This window comes from Cherax quadricarinatus, chromosome 16, assembly GCF_038502225.1.
Source record: "Cherax quadricarinatus isolate ZL_2023a chromosome 16, ASM3850222v1, whole genome shotgun sequence".
Taxonomy (NCBI): Eukaryota; Metazoa; Arthropoda; class Malacostraca; order Decapoda; family Parastacidae; genus Cherax; species Cherax quadricarinatus.
In genome coordinates, this window is record NC_091307.1 from 30459723 (window position 1) to 30483345 (window position 23623).

General features: G+C 43.5%; 1 protein-coding gene across 6 annotated transcripts in view; it reads left to right on the top strand.

The window, feature by feature from the left end:
• Window positions 1-23623, top strand: part of LOC128705063 (centrosomal protein of 290 kDa) — a 448876-nt gene that overhangs the window by 155201 nt on the left and 270052 nt on the right. The gene's annotated exons all lie outside the window — the stretch shown is intronic.

Here is a 23623-nt window from a genome sequence, read left to right on the forward strand (position 1 = left end):
TAAAAGTTATTTCATATTTTATATATACAGTGGACCCCCGGTTCGCGAAGTCATCGGTATCCGATAAATCCGGTATCCAAAGCATTACATCGCAAAAAAATTGCCTCGGTTCCCATTACAAAACCCGGTATGTGATTCGATTCGTACGAGACGTGTCTACGTGTGGCCTGAACTGCCCCGTGTGTGCCAGTGTTTACAAGCCAGCCAGTGTGCGCGCATCTAAGGATACATTAGGTATATTCCATATTATCCATGTTTTTGGTGCTTGTTTCTGCAAAATAAGACACCATGGGCCCCAAGAAAGCTTCTAGTGCCAACCCATCAAGACCAAGGGTGCTAATGACTATTGAAATGAAGAAAGAGATAATTGCAAAGTATGAAAGTGGAGTGCGTGTGTCGGACCTGGCCAAGTTGTATAGTAAATCCCAATCAACCATCTCTACTATAGTGAGCAGGAAAATGACAATCAAGGAAGCTGTTCTTGCAAAAGGTGCAACTGTGATTACAAAACAGCGATTTCCCTTCTAAACATTAAAAACTTTGACACTCTCCCCTCCTCCCATCCCATCAATCATCACCAGATCTTCATTAAAGGTAAGTGTCAATTATTCTCGTGTGATTATTCTATTGTTATTATTGTTATTGTAATTATTCTATTGCATTAAACTTAATATTTCATGTGGTAAAATTTTTTTTTCATACTTTTGGGTGTCTTGCACGGATTAATTTGATTTCCATTATTTCTTATGGGGAAAATTGATTCGCTTTCCGATAATTTTGCTTTACGATGAGCTCTCAGGAACAGATTAATAATGTGAACCAGGGGTCCACTGTACTCTGATTATTATTATTATAATCAAAAAGAAGTGCTAAACCACAAGGGCAATACAGCGCTGCAGGGCAGGAAGGAAGCGAGGGTAGCAGGTGGCAAAAGGGAGATGGATGAGTAATAGGTTACAGAGAACAATGGGGCAGTGGATGGTGAAAGGGTAGAGGGCAGCAAGAGATTGAGGTAGAAAGGGCTGAGGGGAGTGCGAAAGGTATCATCATCAGAGTTTGTGGAGTAAATCAGTCGTTGTCAAGAAGTCAATGAGAGAGTCAGGATTAAAGGAGGGTCCATCACCAAGAAGGGAAGGTAAAGAGAGAGTAGTAGAGTGGAGACGACGTTGGAGGTAAATTCTGAGTGCTCGTTGATAGAGAGGGCAGTCTAGCAGAATGTGGCTAATCGATACTGGAACTTGACACTGCTCACAGAGAGGAGCAGGGTGCCTCACCACGAGATACCCATGAGTAAGACGAGTGTGGCCAATGCGAAGGCGGGAGAGAGTAGTCTCCCAACCTCGGCACTGATGACAAGAAGACGGCCAGTAATCTATGCTCGGTTTAATAGAATGAAGTTTGTTCCCGATTAAAGTTGACCAACATTGTTGCCAACGGGTGTGAAGGTGGGTAGCTATTACAGCAAAATAGTCTGGAAATGGAACACCTCTATATGAAATTGGTAGGTCACGTACTGCTGACCGCGCAGCAGTGTCTGCCTGTTCATTGCCCTGTACATCAACATGACCAGGGACCCAACAAAAAACAATATCTTTATGCTTGGTAGAGATACGGCATAGCCAAAGTTGGATACAGAGAGCTAGGGGGTGAGGTGTATCAAATTTCCATATAGCCTGTAGAGCACTAAGGGAGTCTGAGACAACCACAAATGATGACACAGGCATAGATGCGATACGAATAAGTGCTGCAAGAATGGCATACAATTCAGCAGTAAAAATGCTAGCCGAAGATAGTAAATGCCCTCGCACGATGCTGTCCGGAAACACTGCTGTGAATCCGACGCTGTCAGAAGACTTAGAGCCATCTGTGTACACAGCGATGGCATGAGAATGAGAGTGGAAGTGGTCAAGAAAAAGAAAGCGGGAAGCCACCGTAGGCAGTTGGGCTTTCGAGCAAGGGAGTGAGAAAGAACAGACTCGAACAGCTGGAACTTCCCAGGGGGGTAGGGAAAAGTGAGATGCTACACGAACATATAAAGGTGGTAACTGAATGGAAGATGAGCGAATGTAGGCGAAGAGAGAAGGGACAGAGCAAACAGGGGCGGCGAACAAATAAAGAATGTCTACTAATATTGGTGACCATTCTATAAATGGAAGGATTGCGGAGATTGTGAGAGTGTACATAGTAGCGAAGGCAATGGGCATCATGGCGATCAGACAAGGATGGAACATTCACCTCTGCATAGAGGCTCTCAACATGGGAAGAGCGAAAAGCACCAAGGCATAAACATAATCCTTGGTGATGGATGGGGTTAAGGCTAGAGAGAGTAGCAGGAGAGGCTGCTGAATAGATCTGGTCACCATAATCGAGTTTCGATAAAATGAGGGCTGAATGTAGGCGAAGCAGAGTTCGACGATCAGCTCCCCAGGAAAGATGAGCAAGGGTTTTAAGAAGGTTCAGCCGGCTGTGACAGGTTGCCTCTAGAAAAGTAATGTGAGGTTTCCAGGATAACCTACGGTCAAAGAGAAGGCCTAGAAACCTGACTGTATCACGTTCAGGGATACAGGAGCCATAGAGGTACAAAGGATGATCGGAGATGACAGAGTTTCTAGTGAAAGTAATTTGGTGAGTTTTGGTACTGGAAAATTTAAACCCATGCGTGGTGGCCCAATTGGAAACACGGTCGACCGCATGCTGGAGAGAAACTGTAATGAGGTGACAGTCAGCGCCTGTACAAGCAATAGCGAAGACATCAACATAGAGTGATGACCAAATATTGGGTGGAAGAACAGAGGCCAAATCATTTATAGCAAGGAGAAAAAGTGTTGTGCTCAGAACACATCCCTGAGGGACACCTTCAGCTTGGACAAAGTCTGGGGAGAGCACATTATTGACCCGAACACGGAAATGTCTGTCAGTTAAAAAGTTCTTAAGGAAGGATGGTAGATTGCCTCGGAGGCCTAAGGAGTGAGCTTGGGCCAAAATATTATACCTCCAAGTTGTGTCATATGCCTTCTCAAGGTCAAAAAATATGGCAATAACTGAGTGATTATTCACAAAGGCATTACACACATATGTATCCAGGCATAGTAAGGGGTCTATGGTAGATCAGCCCTTATGAAAGCCATATTGACTGGTGGAGAGACTGTTGTGTGTCTCTAAATACCACATTAAACGTTGATTTACCAGACGTTCCATCATTTTGCAAACTGCACTAGTAAGAGCAATGGGACGATAGTGGGAGGCATCATGTCCCGTAGTACCCGGCTTGTGGAAAGGGAGAACAATGGCAGATTTCCACAGCTGGGGAAGAACTCCTTGTGACCAAATAAGATTGAAGAGGTGTAAGAGGACTACAAGGGCTGACTGATGTAAATGTTGTAACATCCGAATATGAATGTTGTCAGGCCCAGCTACTGATCGGCAAGCTGAGAGTGTTGCCTCCAGTTCCCGAAGTGTAAAAGGCACATTATACTGTTCTTCTCTGAGAGAAGAAAAGTCCAAGGGTACTAACTCTCTGGCAGACTTTGAGGAAAGAAACGAGGGGCATAGATGGAGCCCCCGGGAAATATGGACCAGATGAGTGCCAGTTTCAGTGGCAACGAAGAGGGTTTGCTATATCAACATTGGCGACCCGTAGAACAGGAACCGGGTCAGGAGAGTATTTACCACTCAATTTCCCCACTTTTTTCCAGACTGTACTCATAGAGGAAGCAGAGGTGATAATGGAAACATAATCTCACCAGCAAGTGCATTTAGCCCCACAGATGACACGGCGAACGACTGCACGCTTCTGCTTAAAATCAGGAAGTCTCTCATTGGTTCTATTGTACCGGTACCTGCCCCATGCAGCGTGTTTCCAACGTACTGCACGAGCACAAGCAGGAGACCACCAAGGCACGCACTTCTGAGAATGCCTGCTTGAGGTTTGGGGTATAGAATGAGAAGCTGTGGTTAAAACTGATGTCGAGAAGAGGTGTAGGAGCTCATCAATGGAGGATGAAGAAGGAACCTCACTAAAAGCAGTGAGTTGCGAGTATAGGTCCCAATTTGCCTTATCAAATTGCCAGCGAGGGCTATGGAAAGGTGGTGAATATGAAGGAGCAGTAAGAATGATTGGAAAATGATTGCTGTCATGTAAGTCAGGTAGAACAGACCAGGCGAAGTCTAGTGCAGTGGAGGAAGAGCAGACCGATAGATTGATGCAAGAGAGAGTATGAGTACAAGGATCAAAATGGGTGGGAGAACCCATATTTAAAACATGGAGGGGGTGAAAGGCGAGAAAAGCCCCCAACTGAATGCCACGTGAGTCACAATGAGACCCCCTCTAGAAGAAATGGTGGGCATTAAAATCGCCAAGTAACAGAGGTGGTGGGGTGGTAAGGATGAAACAAGAAAGGCAAAATCTGGGATAGAAAATGCCAGAGAAGGAGAGAGATATAAAGAACATATTGTAAACCACTTATTCAAGTGGATACGGGCTGCAGTGTAATGCAGCGATGTATGGACAAATAGTTGACAGTATGGAATATCATTGCGTAGAAGAAGGGCACTTTCATTAAAGGTCCCATCTGAGAAAGGATCCAAAGAAGACAATAAATTATAGCCTGAGATAGGTTGGAAAACAGCTGAGTGTAATTTTGGCTCTTGTAAGCAAACACCAACAGGGAAAAACCTGGAAAGCAACATCTGAAGCTCACCCCGATTACCCGAGACAGCGGATATTCCACTGTAAATAGGCCATGATTGACAATGAGGAAAATACCAGGAATCCATAGGGAAGGGTACCTACGGACTAGAGGGGTTAGAAAAGTCAACGTGCGGTGGCATTGGAAGACGTTCAAGCAGCGAAGGAATGGAGCGTTGTGAGGAATGGAGTTGTGGAGATGGAGGAGAGGGAAGAGAAGGAACAGGAGGTGGATCAGTGTCCATTGAAGGTTTAGTCTCTGCAATATATTCTGAAATGGCTTCAAGTGTTTCTGAATTCAAAGATGTATGGGAGACAGTATTGGAGGTAGAAGGAGAAGGGTGAGTAAAGATGGGGACAGTAATGGACTGTACCAAAGTAGGGGGGGGACAAAAGAGTGTAGGGGACTGGAGAAGAAGTTTGGGAGGGGACAGAAGAGACAGAAACCTGGGAGGTGGCAGAAGGGGGAGAAACTTGGGAGGGGATGCGGGTGGAAGGCATAGTACGAGGAGGAGGGTGAACCTCCACACTTGTAATAGAGCCAGAGAGAGGGGAAGAACTAGGCACAGAGACTGGAAAGGTAAAATGCAGAGGTGGAAGAAGGGAAGGAGGGGGCCAAAGAAGATTTGAGCAATGGGGAATTTTTGGACTTCTGAGAAGTAGAGGGGCAATTGGTATAAGGTGTTATACGAGGTCTTGTCGATACCAGGGCTTGTGAGGAAGGACACGAAGATGTGAGAACAGACTGAGGTGTTGAAGTAGGGATGTCAGAGCCCAGGACAGCAAAAGAATTAGATACCGGAGTGGCTATGGGAGGGGTAACCACAGAGGAGGCTGCAGAAGATGGGGCCCCAGAAGTGGGGGGACGTTTGGAAACACGAGAATAAGAAACACGGGGTAGTCTCCCTTGGAGGCGGAGATGAGAAACTGCCATAGCATAAGGGAGACCTTCTGCCTCTTTGAGGCAACAGATTTCACGCTCATTTAAGTAGACCTGGCAACGGCGAGAGTATGAAGGGTGAGCCTCATGGCAATTAAGGCAAGAGGGAGGTTGACTGCAAGACGTATTAGAATGGTTGTTGGCACCACAGACTGGGCATTCAGCTATAGATCTGCAATATTTCGCTGGGTGACCAAAACGCCAGCAATTTCTACACTGTTGCGGCGTAGGGATCACCTTTCAAACTTGTAACCGATGTCCCACGACATAAACAGAGGATGGGAGTTCACGGCTGTCGAAAGTTAATCGAGCCACATTGCAAGGGTATCGCCTCCGCCCATGGGCAGGAAGGACATTAGTGTCTACTTTGAGAATTGGGAGATCCTGGAGTTCCAGCTGTTCAAGAATGTCATTGCCACATGTCTGGAAATTCTGTTGGACTATGGTATGAGGCAGAATGACAGTACCACTACAAGTATTGAGAGAAAGATGTTTTTCAATAGTGATAGGAGTAGTATCAATATGAACCATACCCCGGCCGGGATTGAACCCGCGGTCATAGAGTCTCAAAACTCCAGCCCGTCGCGTTAGCCACTAGACCAGCTAGCCACAATAAGATTCATCCAACTAGGTATATTTCTACACCATAGGAAAGTTAGCACAGGCACCTCTGTGACCACAAATGCAAGTTTTTACAGACGAATCTCCAGCTAGCGTGGCCGTGATGAACTCTAGCTCAAGTCCCTTCACTGCCGTCAACATGACTTAAGAAATCGTAATGACACGATTGCAAATAAACCATACCCCCGGCCGGGATTGAACCCGCGGTCATAGAGTCTCAAAACTCCAGCCCGTCGCGTTAGCCACTAGACCAGCTAGCCACAATAAGATTCATCCAACTAGGTATATTTCTACACCATAGGAAAGTTAGCACAGGCACCTCTGTGACCACAAATGCAAGTTTTTACAGACGAATCTCCAGCTAGCGTGGCCGTGACGAACTCTAGCTCAAGTCCCTTCACTGCCGTCAACATGACTTAAGAAATCGTAATGACACGATTGCAAATAAACCATACCCCCGGCCGGGATTGAACCCGCGGTCATAGAGTCTCAAAACTCCAGCCCGTCGCGTTAGCCACTATACCTAGTTGGATGAATCTTATTGTGGCTAGCTGGTCTAGTGGCTAACGCGACGGGCTGGAGTTTTGAGACTCTATGACCGCGGGTTCAATCCCGGCCAGGGGTATGGTTTATTTGCAATCGTGTCATTACGATTTCTTAAGTCATGTTGACGGCAGTGAAGGGACTTGAGCTAGAGTTCGTCACGGCCACGCTAGCTGGAGATTTGTCTGTAAAAACTTGCATTTGTGGTCACAGAGGTGCCTGTGCTAACTTTCCTATGGTGTAGAAATATACCTAGTTGGATGAATCTTATTGTGGCTAGCTGGTCTAGTGGCTAACGCGACGGGCTGGAGTTTTGAGACTCTATGACCGTGGGTTCAATCCCGGCTGGGGGTATGGTTTATTTGCAATCATGTCATTACGATTTCTTAAGTCAGTATCAATATGAGACAGGAGAGAAAGATCATGAGCTTGGGTAGCATTCTGGACAGTGACAATGTGCATACCACTCTTGAGGGCATGAAATGAAATGTATCTACCAACATGGCATGGGAGTGCTTTACCAATACTATGGTCGGAAAGATAGGCAGTAGAAGAAGTCAGTCTTAAAGAATTTAGTCCATTGTGTGGTCCGAAACCGAGTGTGGAGAGGGACCAGAGTTGGTCCGATGTGGGACGGGCTGGCGATTTGAAAGTTGCCGCACCGTAGAGGGAGAGGCCGGAAGCATAGTCAAAGGAGAGCGAAGGTCAGACAAATCGAAGGAGTCAGTCGAAACCCCTGCACCTGAAGCGGGTGACGAAACAGCACCAGCAAGATGTACAGGGGCCTTAGGAGTGTCCAAAGAGTGGTCAAAAGACGAGGCGAGGTCAGAACGGGGTGCGGTAACAAGAAAGGGCCCGGGGATAGCGGGGTCATGGATTGGGAACTCTATTGTTAGGTTTCTTCTTTCTTTTTGTTTTTAAGAAAACAAAAGTAAAAAAAAGAAAATAAAAATAAAAAAAAGAATAAAAAAGGGGGGGACCGGGGAGGGATAGTTCCTAAATAACAAAAAGGCACAATACCGTGACTGGAACGATACACAAATAACCCGCACATAAAAGAGAGAAGCTTACGACGACGTTTCGGTCCGACTTGGACCATTGACAAAGTCACACTAACAGAGGTGGAGCAGGACGGCTATATACAGGCAGGAAGAGGTGGAGGTAGTAGTAGTAGTAGTAGTAGTACAAGAATTGTATATAATACCGACAGGATGAAATGACACATGCACAACACCCGGGCATCCCCACCGTAGACGTTTCGCCATCCAGCCAGCCACTGGATGGCGAAACGTCCACAACAAAGACAACCAGACGCCGCACATGTGTCTTAATTTCATCAGTAGTTGTAGTAGAAGAAGAAGAGGTAGTAGTAGTGGTAGTGGTAGAAGTGGGAAATAAGGAAGACGAGCCAGTCAAAAACAAAGGAAGGGGAGCACTGCAAGAGAGCTAGAAACCCACAGAGGGAGAGCAAGCGCACCGAGGTGCGTGAAAGGGGAAGTGGTGAAATAAAATAAAGGAAGAAGGAACAGAAACACGAGACAGGAGAGAGAAAGACAACCCAGAGGAGAAAAGGAGAGAGGAAAGGGGAAGAGGAAGAAGAAAAAGAAGAAGAAGAAGAAGAAGAAGAAGAAGAAGAAGAAGAAGAAGAAGAAGAAGAAGAAGAAGAAGAAGAAGGAGAAGAAGAAGAAGAAGAAAAAAAAAAAAATGAGGATTCAGGTTAAGTCACGGGTGTTCTGAAGTTTGGAGCATTTTACAATGTAGTGGGAGAGGAAGGCATCTACAGAGACGAAGCCAGGGCTAAGGTTCATACAAGGAAAGTTGTGTATAAGAGAGGATTCAACTAAACGGCGACTGTTCCCTTAGACATCAAGCTTACCTTCCGCCAGACTAACACTCTTCGCACTAATCTCGTTCATACCTCTCCTCCCTCTACAGATGTTCCTGGTGTCTACTCTATTTCTTGCTCCTCCTGTCCTCTTCAATACTTCGGAGAAACTGGTCGATCTCTTTCTGAGAGACTTAGGGAGCACAAAAATAGTGTTAGGCTTGCCGACACTAACAATGCTCTTTTCTGTCACGTCAGAGATCATAGCCATCCTATTGACTGGTCTTCTGCTAAAACTGTCTTCCCTACTTCCAACTCGAACAGTCGCCGTTTAGTTGAATCCTCTCTTATACACAACTTTCCTTGTATGAACCTTAGCCCTGGCTTCGTCTCTGTAGATGCCTTCCTCTCCCACTACATTGTAAAATGCTCCAAACTTCAGAACACCCGTGACTTAACCTGAATCCTCATTTTTTTTCTTCTTCTTCTTCTTCTCCTTCTTCTTCTTCTTCTTCTTCTTCTTCTTCTTCTTCTTCTTCTTCTTCTTCTTCTTCTTCTTCTTCTTCTTCTTCTTCTTCTTCTTCTTCTTCTTTTTCTTCTTCCTCTTCCCCTTTCCTCTCTCCTTTTCTCCTCTGGGTTGTCTTTCTCTCTCCTGTCTTGTGTTTCTGTTCCTTCTTCTTTTATTTTATTTCACCACTTCCCCTTTCACGCACCTCGGTGCGCTTGCTCTCCCTCTGTGGGTTTCTAGCTCTCTTGCAGTGCTCCCCTTCCTTTGTTTTTGACTGGCTCGTCTTCCTTATTTCCCACTTCTACCACTACTACTACCTCTTCTTCTTCTACTACAACTACTGATGAAATTAAGACACATGTGCGGCGTCTGGTTGTCTTTGTTGTGGACGTTTCGCCATCCAGTGGCTGGCTGGATGGCGAAACGTCTACGGTGGGGATGCCCGGGTGTTGTGCATGTGTCATTTCATCCTGTCGGTATTATATACAATTCTTGTACTACTACTACTACTACTACTACTACTACTACTACTACTACTACTACTACCTCCACCTCTTCCTGCCTATATATAGCCGTCCTGCTCCACCTCTGTTAGTGTGACTTTGTCAATGGTCCAAGTCGGACCGAAACGTCGTTGTAAGCTTCTCTCTTTTATGTGCGGGTTATTTGTGTAGGGATAGTTCCTAGGAGGAATGAAAGGGCCAGAAATCTCCCTCCGCCCCCAAGAGGACCTCAGCACCGTAAGCACAGATGCAGCATGGAACCCGTGCCATACCCTACCCTTCATGCCAGTAAACCAGCAATCTGGGATAGCAACCTCACATCTGCCGAGCTACATTGGTGGACAGAAGAGAGGGCGGCCGGATATCTGCCACAAAGCATACCTCCTTTGGCCACCACCCCCGGAATCCGAAAGGTGGCTCCAGAGATACACCCGTCGCCCGAAAGACACCCAAAGCCATCCTCTGGGATACCGGAGAGGGATCGGGACATCCCCAGGCGATCCAGATTCCATAGCAAACTACGCCACCACCAAGAACCTCAATGGAATGGGACGGACCCTGGTACGCTTTCCCCTACCTAGGAACTAGTGCGCCTGTGGGAAAAATCCCAAAGGCCAAAAAGAGGAAGGGCAAAAGGGAGGGGTGGGGAGGAGGAGGAGGAAAGGAAAAAGGGGAGGATGGGATAGGGAAGGGGGGTTGGGGGGTAATTAGGTTTGGTCTGAGGAAGGAGACCAACAGGTCTAATTCCTTAGACCAAGAGCCTCTTCACCACGCCTAGGAGCCCCCCTTGAAGAGGTATATACTCTGATAATTATGCTTATGTATACCTGTACCTAAATAAACTTGCACACTGTGCTGGCATGCAGGTATACATTAAAATCAGTAAGAGTGTCTTATGTCTCGAGATGCCATATTAGTAATGATAATAATACTCAATAATAATCATAGTCTCAAATTAAATGTCATATATTATGTTAATACAGTGGAACCTCGCCTAACGAACGCATCGCATAACGTTAAATCCGCCTAGCGATACATTTTAACGCAAAAATTTTGCCTCGGCTAGCACTAAGAAACTCGCTCAATGGGGTTCATTCAAGACGCGTCCACGTGCGGCCTGAGCCCGACTCACTTGTTCCTTGGTTGCCAGTGTTTACAAGCCAGCCACCGTGGTCGCTTCCAAGCATACAGTCGGAACATTTCATATTATCACAGCCTTTTTAGTGATTGCACCTGCAAAATAAGTCACCATGGGCCTCAAGAAAGCTTCTAGTGCCAACCCTACAGCAAAAAGAATGAGAATTACTATGGATATGTAGAAAGAGATCATGCTAAGTATGAAAGTGAAGTGCGTGTCTCTGAGCTGGCCAGGTTGTACACAAAACCCCAATCAACCATCACTACTATTGTGGCCAAGAAAATGGCAATCAAGGAAGCTGTTCTTGCCAAAGGTGCAACTTTGTTTTCAAAACAGAGATCGCAAGTGATGGAAGATGTTGAGAGACTGTTATTGGTGTGGATAAACGAAAAACAGATAGCAGGAGATAGCATCTCTCAAGCGATCATATGTGAAAAGGCTAGGAAGTTGCATGAGGATTTAATTAGAAAAATGCCTGCAACTAGTGATGATGTGAGTGAATTTAAGGCCATCAAAGGTTGGTTTGAGAGATTTAAGAATCGTAGTGGCATTCATAGTGTGGTAAGGCATGGTGAGGCTGCCAGTTCGGACCACAAAGCGGCTGAAAAATATGTGCAGGAATTCAAGGAGTACATAGACAGTGAAGGACTGAAACCTGAGCAAGTGTTTAATTGTGACGAAACAGGCCTGTTTTGGAAGAAAATGCCAAACAGGACGTACATTACTCAGGAGGAAAAGGCACTCCCAGGACATAAGCCTATGAAAGACAGGCTTACTCTGTTGATGTGTGCCAATGCTAGTGGTGATTGCAAAGTGAAGCCTTTATTGGTGTATCACTCTGAAACTCCCAGAGTGTTCAGGAAAAACAATGTCCTCAAGGCTAATTTGTGTGTGCTGTGGAGGGCAAACAGTAAGGCATGGGTCACTAGGGACTTTTTCTATGACTGGTTACACCATGCATTTGCCCGCACTGTGAAAAATTACCTAATTGAAAAGAAATTAGACCTTAAGTGCATCCTGGTATTAGACAATGCTCCTGGTCATCCTTCAGACGTGGCAGAGCGACTTTTTGCGGAAATGAGCTTCATTAAGGTGAAGTTTTTGCCTCCTAATACTACTACTTTCCTGCAGCCTATGGACCAGCAGGTCATTTCCAACTTCAAGAAACTGTACACAAAAGCTATGTTTGAAAGGTGCTTTGTAGTGACCTCAGAAACTCAATTGACTCTAAGAGAGTTTTGGAGAGATCACTTTAGCATCCTCAATTGTGTAAACATTATAGGTAAGGCTTGGGAGGAAGTGACTAAGAGGACCTTGAACTCTGCTTGGGAGAAACTGTGGCCAGAATGTGTAGACAAAAGGGATTTTGAAGGGTTTGAGGCTAACCCTGGAAGTCCTATGCCAGTTGAGGAATCCATTGTGGCATTGGGGAAGTCCTTGGGGTTGGAGGTTAGTGGGGAGGATGTGGAAGAGTTGTTGGAGGAGGACAATGAAGAACTAACCACTGATGAGCTGCTAGATCATCTTCAACAGCAAGAGGCCACACCTGAGGAAACTGCTTTGGAAGAGGGGATAGAGAAATTGAGGAAGTTGCCTACTTCAAAGATTAAGGAAATGTGTGCAATGTGGCTTAAAGTGCAAACCTTTTTTGATGAAAATCACCCTCACACAGCTATTGCAAGCTGTGCTGGTGACTATTACACTGACAATGTTGTGAAACACTTTAGGAATGTCATAAAGGAATGGTAGGTACAGGCCTCTATGGACAGATATGTTGGGTGACAGAAGTCCAGTGACTCTCAAGCTGGTCCTAGTGGCATTAAAAGAAGAAGAGAAGTAACCCTGGAAAAGGACTTACCACCTCAAGTCCTAATGGAAGGGGATTCCCCTTCTAAACAATAACACCATCAACACTCTCCCCTCCTCCCATCCCATCAGTCATCACCAGATCTTCAATGAAGGTAAGTGTCATGTAACTGTGCATGTCTTCTTCAGTTTGTGTGCATTAAAATTAATATTTCATGTGGTAAAAATTTTTTTTTGTTCATACTTTGGGGTGTCCTGCACGGATTAATTTGATTTCCCTTGTTTCTTATGGGGAAAATTAATTCGCCTGATGATAATTTCGCCTAACATTGAGCTCTCAGGAACGGATTAATAGCGTTAGGCGAGGGTCCACTGTATACAGTGGACCCCCATATAACGATATTAATCCGTTCCTGAGAGCTCATTGTTATGCGAAATTATCGTTATGCGAATGAATTTTCCCCATAAGAAATAATGGAAATCAAATTAATCCGTGCAAGACACCCAAAAGTATGAAATTTTTTTTTTTTACCATATGAAATATACATTTTCCTACACACAAAGAGAAGGATACATGCACAGTAGTAGAGTAGTACATGCACAATGTACATATATTGTGCATGTACTACTCTACTAAATGAAGACTAAATGACACCTTTATTGAAGATGCAGCAATGACTGATGAGACACTGTGTCCTGGGAGTGCCTTTTCCTCCTGAGTACTGTAGGTCCTGTTTGGCATTTTCTTCCTGAACAGGCCTTATCACACTGTGTATGCCACTACGATTCTTAAATCTCTCAAACTAACCTTTGCTGGCTTTAAATTCACCAATATGAGCACTAGTTCCAGGCATTTTTCCCTGTTCACCTGGGTGTTAGTCGACTGGTGTGGGTTGCATCCTGGGAGACAAGATTAAGGACCCCAATGGAAATAAATTAGATAGTCTTCGATGACACTGACTTTTTTGGGTTATCCTGGGTGGCTAACCCTCTGGGGTTAATTGTTTCTTGGTATTCTCAATAAGCCACACCAACAACGGTGCTACAGCAGCAGCAGCAGCAGCAGCAGCAGCTGACAGTGCTACAGCAGCAGCAGCAGCAGCTGACAGTGCTACAGCAGCAGCAGACGGTACTACAGCAGCAGCAGCAGCTGACGGTGATACAGCAGCAGCAGCAGCTGATGGTGCTACAGCAGCAGCAGCAGCAGCTGACAGTGCTACAGCAGCAGCAGCAGCAGCTGACAGTGCTTCAGCAGCAGCTGACAGTGCTGCAGCAGCAGCAGCAGCAGCTGACAGTGCTTCAGCAGCAGCTGACAGTGCTACAGCAGCAGCAGACGGTGCTACAGCAGCAGCAGACGGTACTACAGCAGCAGCAGCAGCTGACGGTGGTACAGCAGCAGCTGACGGTGCTACAGCAGCAGCAGCAGCAGCTGACAGTGCTACAGCAGCAGCAGCATCAGCAGATGACCATGGTACCACAGTATTTCGATAATATTTCTCACCCTTTTTACCCATGGGTTGGCACTAGAAGCTTTCTTGGGGCCCATGGTCACTTATTTTGCAGATAAAATCACCAAAAACACTGTAATAATATGAAATGTTCCGATTGTATGCTTGGATGTTACCGCGGAGGCTGGCTTGTAAACAATGCCACCGGCGGAACATGTGAGGCTGGCTCAGGCCGCACATTAGACGCGTCTCGGACGAATAGCGTTGAGCGGGTTTTTTAGCGGTATGCGAGGCAAAATCTTAGCGATAAAATGTATCGGTATGTGGATTTAACGTTATGTGATGCCAACGGTATGCGGGGGTCCACTGTACACATTTTCATTAATCCATGATACATAACATAGATGATAAATACATTACACAGTAGAATAAATGAACATAAATATGAGATGTGGGAACCAGACGACTTATATGAGTGACGCCATATTAGTAATGATAATAATCACCCAGTCTCATTAAACGTCGTATATTACGTTAATATACTCATTTTTATTAATCCAGCTATGATATTTTTTTCAAAATTACAGTGGAACCTCAAATATCGAACTTTCTTCGGTCCAGAAGGCTGTCCGAGTGCCTTTACCGAATGAATTTATTCCCATCAGGAATAATGTAAATTAGATTTGTCCATTTCAGACCCTCAAAAATACACTTATAAAAGCACTTACAAAAATACACTTACAGAATTGGTTGTGTTGGGAGCAGTTCGATTTTTGAGGTTCCACTGTATATAACAAACATGGTACATAACATATAAAGATGATAAATACACCCCACAGTAGAATAAATAAACAAATATAAGATGTGAGAGCCAGACAACTTGTACAAGTGATGGCAAGAATAGCATTTTCTCTAGTCCAACATAAAAGAAAATGTGTTACTGGGGGTAACTGTAGAAAATTATTCCTTTCGTATGCCTTCACTCAGAGCGTCATTTCTTCTAAAAAATAGTGTTACATGAAAATGGGAGTGTTCCTCTATTTATTCTACTGTATCAACGTAAAGACAACTTGTAAACAATTAACTTGTACACAAACTAGACGTGTACACTTTGTTTACATAACTCATGTTTGCCTGGTTTGTTTGCATAACTCCACGAGTGTCCTCTCTCATGTACGTACTCATTCTCTCTCTCTCTTTCCTTTATTTGTTTTATCTCGTTTACTCACATTTGACCCTACATATTTTAACCCTTAAACGGTCCAAACAGATTGACGTTCAAATCTGTTGTGCTCCAAAAGTAGATCTACGTTTTTTTTACATATTTTCAAAAATAAGAAAAAAAAATGTAGATAAAAGTTTTTTTACACATTTTTAACCCTTTCAGGGTCCGTCCCGTAGATCTACGGCTTTACGTTCAGGGTCCAAACCGTAGATCTACGCCATGAGCTCAGCTCACTCTGATAAACTGTGAGTGGTACATTTGGGCCTAGATATGAGAGAATACATCTATGTGGTATGTGTGCACCACATAAAACAGATCCTGCAGCACACTGTGTATAATGAGAGAAAAAAACTGAAATCATGATTTTTCGATTAAAACAGCAACTTTGCAGTGTTTTTTCGTATGTTTTTTATAGTTGTATTTGCGATTTCTTGGTCTCATTTGATAGAATGGAAGACATATTACAGAAATAGAGATGATTTTGATTGGTTTTAGCACTGTAAATGACTTGAAACTGAGCTCAAAGTAGCAGAAATGTTAAATTTTTGCCGATATTCAAGAGTAAACAAACGACCTCACACGTCTAATACACGTCAGCTGGTGGGTCTAATATACATTCACAAATATGGTGATGATATTTATACAATTATTACAGTATTGCATAACAGTAAATCTTCTATTTTTTGGTGTGAATAAAAATTCATTATGTGAATAAAAAATCAAAATGGAATTTATTTGTAAAGCCTCAAAACATAACTAATGAACAGAGGAAATGTTAGTTTAGTACCAGGAATGCCTACATTGTTCATTCTGGACCCTATTTTGAAATTGGAATATTTTGAACTTTGTGTTAAATTGGCCAAATTAACAATTTCCGATCACTTTATTTTGTAGTTGAAACAGTTGACTTGGCGATTTCTTGTGCTCAATCGATAGAATAGAAGTAATACTAGTGAAATAGCTAAGAATTTGGTTGACTGGAATAATGTAATTGGCCTAAAATGGGAGTCAAAGTCGGCAAAATCGCCGATTCGTAAATATCGCTGACACATCAAAATTCACGAGAGCATAATTTCATCAATTTTCCACCAAATTTCGTACTTTTTGTTTTATTACCTTCACAAAAAGATTCTCTACGATTTCATAAGAAAAAATAACAAATTTTTTTTTTTAAAATTCTTGGACACTGGTGCGTGACTCCAGATTTGGGCCTTGGACCCTGAAAGGGTTAAATGTAAAACAAGAAAGAAGATCTACATTTTTTTACATACTTTCAAATGTTGAAAAAACGTATATATACGTTTGGACCATTTAAGGGTTAAGGTAAGTAATGAGTGAACTGTATATGCATTTAATCGCTCTGGGATGCTTAACCCTTTCAGGGTCCATCCTGTAGATCTACGGCTTCACGTTGAGTGTCCAAACCATCGATCTACGCCAAAATTCTAGCGCTGTCAAATTTAGCGTGAAAGCGCTCATAGGCCTACATGTGAGAGAACGGGTCTGCGTGGTGGGTGTGCGCCATAAACAAAAAATCTAGGCGCCCACATAGCATTGTGAGAACGCTGGCTCAGTTACCCTTGTTCATCATGCCTCGTCGCATGTCAGCTCTCACTCCACGGAAAATTGGGACTCTCCTTTTCCTGTCTGATAGTTCTGACACTGATGGAAGTGGAAATGAAGACGAATTTTTTGGCTTTGATCAGTTAGTGACCGAATGGAATGACCAGGATATCGATAATAGTGCAGAAAACCCTGACGATCCTCAACCTTCTACCTCTGGTGTGGGCACTCCTCATTCATGGTCAGTTGTACCTCAATGCAAAAGAAAACTATTATTTTCGCATGGCCAGGCCTCTGACTTCAGTAATGATGATGATAGTGACGTGGATTGTGATTTTATTGCTCTTGACGATCATTCGAGTAGTGATAGTGAGGAATCATATTCACCAGTGAAGCGTCGGTATGTACGCCACCGCATGCGCTTGGGTAGTGTACCCTGTGCTGTGCCCAGGGGACGGAGCACATCCCAGAGTACATCCTGGAGTACATCCCGTGGCCCTACACCAGGTTTAGATAGTGATAGTGAGGATGATGTGGCTACACTTGGCATGGATAGACCACAGGCATCAGCAGATGGTGGTAGTGGTGATGGTAGTGGCACAGCCATGTGTGACTCACCAGCCCATGCTGGGACCCACGCTGCTGACTCCTCAATTCAAGGACAAAGCAGAGCGTCAGCCACCAGCCCACCACAACCACAACCACCCGCACAATCAGCCTATGATGTCCAGTATCCACCAGCAAACCGTATCTGGGATTGGCAGCAAAATCCCAATTTTGTTCCCAAGCCCCACCACTTTGATGACTCTCAAAGTGGAATTCTACCAACTTGTCCCCTTGGAACCACGGCCAATGAACTGGAATTCTTTGAATTTTTCTTTGACCAGCCCTTGATGGAAACTATTGTCAGGGAAAGTAATAAGTATTTTGAGTACACCATGGCACATATGATCATATCACCACAGTCAAGACTACACCGGTGGAAAGAGACGACTGTTGCAGAAATGTATTTGCTTTTTGCAACAATAATGCTTATGCGTCATGTCTATAAGCATAATATAAAAGCATACTGGTCCACAGATCGGCTAATTTCTACCCCGGTCTTCAGTGAAATCCCAGTGAACAGGTTTATCTTACTGTTACGTATGTTGCACTTCTCTGACAAAACCAGGCCTGACAGAAGTGACAGGTTATACAAGATTAGAAATGATTTTATGTATCTCAAACAAAAGTTCAGCATATACTTTTATCCATTCAAGAATCTTGTAATTGAGGAGTCTTTGATTTTGTTCAAAGGTAGGCTGTCATTCAAGCAGTATGTACTGAGCAAGAGGAAACGCTTTGGTATAAAACTGTTTGTACTCTGTGACTATGACTCTGACAGTGGCCTGGTGTTGGTTATTGTTGTATACACGGGAAGTAAAACATTGAAAGATACCAAGATGTTATTGGGTATCTCAGGTGACGCAGTGAGAAACATGATGGCACCTTATCTTGGTAAGGGGCATACATTATATACCGATAACTGGTACACAAGCCCATTACTCAGTGATTTCTTGCGAGTGAACAAGACAGATGTGTGTGGCACAGTGCGTTCCAATCGTAAACATATGCCCAGGCTCAACGCAGGTGCTCGTGGTGATGACGTGTAGGTGTTTACTGCCAATGACATCATGGCATTACGGTGGCATGACAAACAAGATGTCACATTGTTGACAACCATTCACCGTAATGAAATGCAGGACAGTGGCAAAGTTGATCGAGTGACTAACGAACGTATTCGAAAATCAGTGACAGTGATTGATTATACACAAAACATGCGCTTGGTTGACAAATGTGACATGCAGATTGGTTTTGTTGATTGTGTTCGTAAAAGTTACAAGTGGTACATGAAACTTTTCTTCCATCTCATGGACATTTCAATGCTCAATGCATATAATATGTACCAAATGAAGACTGGCAACAGACCACCTTACGGTGAATTTTGTTTATCTGTTGTCAGACAACTCATAATGAAGTACCAGGTAAGAACACCTGCTATACAACAAGGTCCTCGAATTCCTCAGGATATACCCAAGCATTTGAGGAGGGAAGGTGATCATTTCATAATACAGCTTCCTTCAACTCAGAAGAAATTTGCTCAGAAGAGATACATCGTCTGTGCACAAACAAAATGACAGCAACAAGACGCAAAAACACTCGGTTTATGTGTGAGGAATGTAAGGTATCTCTGTGCATGGTGCCTTATTTCAAGGAGTTCCACAAGCTCCAGCAGTTCTAAAACCATGTCCAGTGATTGTAAATATGTAAATATATGATAGAACATTAGTATTATACAAGATTTGTGCATGTTTATTGTAATAAACAACAGTGGTAAGCAATAATATGATAATAACTTAAGTGCAGTTATTGTGTTCAATACAGTGAGTTTATATATATATATATATATATATATATATATATATATATATATATATATATATATATATATATATATATATATATATATATATATATATATATATACATTATATACAGTATTGGTCTCTCAGGCCTCAAGTGTTAGTAGGAAAAGGAAAAAATTGGAAAAGAAAAGAAAAAACTACAAAAACTGCTAAATAAAGTAATGCGCGTATGTGGAATTCGTCGATGTTGCCACCACCAGATCATTTTGGACAAACTTCTCGGCACTGTATCTCGGTAAGTACTGATCAGAATTTTTTTTTTTGTCTTATTACCTTCACAAAAATATGCTCTTTAATTCTGTATTTCAGAAAAAGTAATTTTTTTTTTTTTCAAAATTTCTTGGACACTGGAGCACCACTTCAGATTTTGGCCTTGGACCCTGAAGGGGTTAAATGTTACAGAATATTATGTGTGGATGGGGTGGCCTGGTATGGTAACCCAGCTGGCTACCGTACATACCGCACTTGATTTCTTATAATAAATACTACTTGTCTCACCCTAGATTAAGACTACAAATATTTTAAGGTAAGTAATGAGTGTACTATATGTGTATTTTATTGTTTTTAATGCCTAGTTGTACTGCTAACCCCAATGGAAATATGTCACACTGTCTGATTTTTTGGGTTATCCTAGGTACTTTACACATATGCTGCTATGTATGATAATCTGTGTAATTGCATTTGTGTATATCTGAATAAACTTACTTATTAACTTAACCCTAAAACGGTCCAAACAGATCGACGTTCAAATTTGTAATGCTACAAAAGTAGATCTACTTTTTTTACATATTTTCAAATATAACAAAAAAAATGTAGATAAAAGTTTTTTTTACACGTTTTCACATGTAAAACAAAAAAAAAAAGATCTACATTTTTTTTACATACTTTCAGATGTTGAAAAAACGTATACATATATACGTTTGGACCATTTAAGGGTTAATATATGTTAGTGTAAACTTGTTATCTAGTATTTGTATGCTTTTATAAGTGGAAAAAGAGAAGTGTTCTACTTTACGGTGATTTCCACTTTACGGTGGCAGCCTGGAACCTAACCTGAGATATAAATGGGGCCCTACTGTAATCATATTGTATTACCACCACTTCTGTTGTTACAGCTGTAACTACCATAACCATTTGTACCTCCAATATCAAAATTCATGCCATAACTCCTTCAGACATCACTGGGGTGATGCTGTCTTCGTTTACTAACTATACCTTTCATACTTACATAACCTGAAAGAAGCCTATTTATAAATGCTAAGATCTAATTGCATGTGCAATGTATAGACCTCAGTGGTAAAGTGCAGATGCAGTAACCCTCCTCATGGACACAGTAAAATCCTTAATACAGTAACACACCTGTAGCACATTATATTGTTAGTGACCTCTACCAGTACCTCATGTAGAGTGAATTAGATAATAGCTTTGCAGTTTTTCTCTGAAAAAACTTGTAAACTTCCCCATCCATATATCTAGTTTCTCCGTCAATCCAGTCATGGCTGATCTGTTTGAAGACACTGTTTGAATATGTTGGTGCATGTGCGTGTGTGCACTTGTGCCACACACACACACACACACACACACACACACACACACACACACACACACACACACACACACACACACACACACACACACACACACACACACACACGCTTTGACAAATTCCCTTGACACCTATTAACTACTAATCACACACACAGTATGGAACTCACATGTGGTCAAACAAGTCAAGAAATTAGAGAAAGTGCAAAGGTTTGCAACAAGGCTAGTTCCAGAGCTATGGGGGATTTCCTACAAAGAAAGGTTAAGGAAAATCGGCCTGACGACACTGGAGGACAGGAGGGTTGGGGTAAACATGAAAACGACAAACAGAATATTGCAAGGAATAGATGAGGTGGACCTAGGTAGTAGGTTGGTAAACAGCAACCGCCCAGGGAGGTACTACCGTCCTGCCAAGTGAGTGTACAACGAAAACCTGTAATTGTTTTACATGATGGTAGGATTGATGGTGTCTTTTGTCTGTCTCATAAACATGCAAGATTTCAGGTATGTCTTGGTACTTCTACTTACACTTAGGTCACACTACACATACATGTACAAGCATATATATACACACCCCTCTGGGTATTCTTCTATTTTCTTTCTAGTTCTTGTTTATTTCCTCTTATCTCCATGGGGAAGTGGAACAGAATTCTTCCTCCGTAAGCCATGCGTGTTGTAAGAGGTGACTAAAATGCCGGGAGCAAGGGGCTAGTAACCCCTTCTCCCATATAAATTACTAAATTTAAGAGAAACTTTCATTTTTCTTTTTGGGCCACCCTGCCTTGGTGGGATACGGCCGGTGTGTTGAAAGAAAGAAGATGAGGTGGACAGAGACAGGATGTTCCAGAGATGGGACACAGAAACAAGGGATCACAATTGGAAGTTGAAGACTCAGATGAGTCAGAGGGGTGTTAGGAAGTATTTCTTCAGTCATAGAGTTGTCAGGAAGTGGAATAGTCTGGCAAGTGATGTAGTGGAGGCAGGAACCATACTTAGTTATAAGACGAGGTATGATAAAGCTCAAGGAGCAGGGAGAGAGAGAACCTACTAGCGACCAGTGAAGAGGCAGGGTCAGGAGCTGAGTTTCGACCCCTGCAACCAAATAGGTGAGTACGTACACACACACACACACACACACACACACACACACACACACACACACACACACACACACATACACACACACACACACACACACACAAACTGCAAGAAGGCGTTTGACACAGTTCCACACAAGAGATTGGTGCAAAAACTGGAGGACCAAGCAGGGATAACAGGGAAGGCACTACAATGGATCAGGGAATACTTGTCAGGAAGACAGCAGCGAGTCATGGTACGTGGCGAGGTGTCAGAGTGGGCACCTGTGACCAGCGGGGTCCCGCAGGGGTCAGTCCTAGGACCAGTGCTGTTTCTGGTATTTGTGAACGACATGACGGAAGGAATAGACTCTGAGGTGTCCCTGTTTGCAGATGACGTGAAGTTGATGAGAAGAATACACTCGATCGAAGACCAGGCAGAACTACAAAGGGATCTGGACAGGCTGCAGACCTGGTCCAGCAATTGGCTCCTGGAGTTCAATCCCACCAAGTGCAAAGTCATGAAGATTGGGGAAGGGCAAAGAAGGCCGCAGACGGAGTACAGTCTAGGGGGTCAGAGACTACAAACCTCACTCAAGGAAAAAGATCTTGGGGTGAGTATAACACCAGGCACATCTCCTGAAGCGCACATCAACCAAATAACTGCTGCAGCATATGGGCGCCTAGCAAACCTCAGAACAGCATTCTGACATCTTAATAAGGAATCATTCAGGACCCTGTACACCGTGTATGTTAGGCCCATATTGGAGTATGCGGCACCAGTTTGGAACCCACACCTAGCCAAGCACGTGAAGAAACTAGAGAAAGTGCAAAGGTTTGCAACAAGACTAGTCCCAGAGCTAGGAGGTATGTCCTACGAGGAGAGGTTAAGGGAAATCAACCTGACGACACTGGAGGACAGGAGAGATAGGGGGGACATGATAACGACATACAAAATACTGAGAGGAATTGACAAGGTGGACAATGACAGGATGTTCCAGAGATTGGACACAGTAACAAGGGGACACAGTTGGAAGCTGAAGACACAGATGAATCACAGGGATGTTAGGAAGTATTTCTTCAGCCACAGAGTAGTCAGTAAGTGGAATAGTTTGGGAAGCGATGTAGTGGAGGCAGGATCCATACATAGCTTTAAGCAGAGGTATGATAAAGCTCACGGCTCAGGGAGAGTGACCTAGTAGCGATCAGTGAAGGGGCGGGGCCAGGAGCTCGGACTCGACCCCCGCAACCTCAACTAGGTGAGTACAACTAGGTGAGTACACACACACACACACATGCACACACACACACACATGCACACACACACACACACACACACACACACACACACACACACACACACACACACACACACACACACACACACACACACACACACACATACACACACACACACACACACACACACACACACACACACACACACACACACACACACACACACACACACACACACACACACAGACTGCAGACACAATATAATTTAGATGGCCAAAGATTGCAAACCTCACTCAAGGAAAAAGATCTGGGGGTGAGTATAACACCGAGCATATCTTCTGAGGCGCACATCAATCAGATAACTGCTGCAGCATACGGGCGCCTGGCAAACCTACGGATAGCGTTCCAATACCTCAGTAAGGATTCGTTCAAGACTCTGTATACCATTTACGTCAGGCCCATACTGGAGTATGCAGCACCAGTTTGGAATC